Genomic DNA, 1522 nt, shown 5'->3' on the forward strand with positions numbered 1-1522 from the left:
AAAATATCTTGGAGGACAAAGACTGCACTAACAGCTTAGAAAAGACAATCTTTTTATTTTTTTATTGATTTTATTGAGCTATACTTTTTTTTCTGCTCCCCTCCTTTCCTCTCCCCTCCCCTTCAACCCTCTTCCATGGTCCCTATGCTCCCAATTTACTTAGGACATCTTGTCTTTTTCTACTTCCCATGTAGATTAGATTCACATATGTCTCTCTTAGGGTCCTCATTGTTGTCTAGGTTCTCTGAGATTGTGATTTGTAGGCTGGTTTTCTTTGCTTTGTGTCTAAAATCCACTTATGAGTGGGCACATATGATATTTGTCTTAGTAAGGACAATTCTAATTCATGGAAATACTATATGTGAAGTGTGGATGAACTGGTTTCGTGGAGCATACAAATTATTGCAGACTGGGTAGTTGAAAACAATAAAATCCTCTTGCAAATTTGTAAGCTAGAAGCATGAAATTGAATTGTTGTAAAGGTCATGCTCTCCCTGAAAATTCTAGAGCAGAATTGGCTTGATGCTTCTCTCCTAAGCTCTGGTACTTCCCATGAGTTCGAATGGCATTCTCGCAGCTAATTCTCTGCCTCAGCCCCAGCCATCACAGGAGCTTCATTCCATCACGGGGTCTCTTTGTTCCTCCATGCCTCCTTCTCTTTACAAAAACACTTTTCATTGCTTTTAGGGTCTATCCTAATCTAATATTTGATTTTAATTACCTTAATTACATCTGCAAAGACATTCTTTCCAGATAATGCTTAATTCACAGGTTCTGAGTAGGCATGGATTTTAGAGCAGAGGATATTATTCAACCTATTCTACCAAGGAATGCCACTTAATCTGATTCAATTTCCTTATCAGTAAACTGACAGCCACCTCTTTGTCCTTGTCTATTATACAAGTAGAAGTTGTACCTTTGATGAAAATGAAAAATAGAATATACTTGTGAAATTGTGCGCCCACATTTACAGTTCTAGAAGCTTTTTAAAAAAAATATTTTATTTCCTCCCTCTAAAATATGTCAAAAGAGAGAGTTGGTCCTGAGGCCATAAGAGCTGTCCCCACCCCCTACCAGCTGCCCTCCTCGTGGTGCCATGTACCTCGCCTGGCATCACAATAGAGTCAGCCCTTTTGGCAGAGGTGTGGGTGAGCCAGCCCAGAGATGTGAGCATGGGTGTGCCCATTTCTCTCCTATCTTGTTACAGCATGGGTGGGGGAGAGATGCCCTCCCCTGTCAATGCCTGAGGCAGGAGGGAGAGCTGGCGCAGAGGTCATAAGAGTGGAAGAGCTGTTCCTGCCCCTGATCAGCTGCAATACTCAGAAAAGCAATCCTGCTCCTCACCTGGGTAACACAGTAGAGCTGGCCCTGACAGTGCAGGCCTGGGAAAACTGACCCTGAGGTTGTGAAAGCAAGTGGGGGTGGAGAAATGGCCCCGACCTTGCTCTCATTGGTGCAATAGTTCAACTAGCCAGGACAATGCTGAAGAGTTCACCCTGGTAGCAAAGACAGGGGAGATCTG

This window comes from Microtus ochrogaster, chromosome X, assembly GCF_000317375.1.
Source record: "Microtus ochrogaster isolate Prairie Vole_2 chromosome X, MicOch1.0, whole genome shotgun sequence".
In the NCBI taxonomy this organism is placed as follows: Eukaryota; Metazoa; Chordata; class Mammalia; order Rodentia; family Cricetidae; genus Microtus; species Microtus ochrogaster.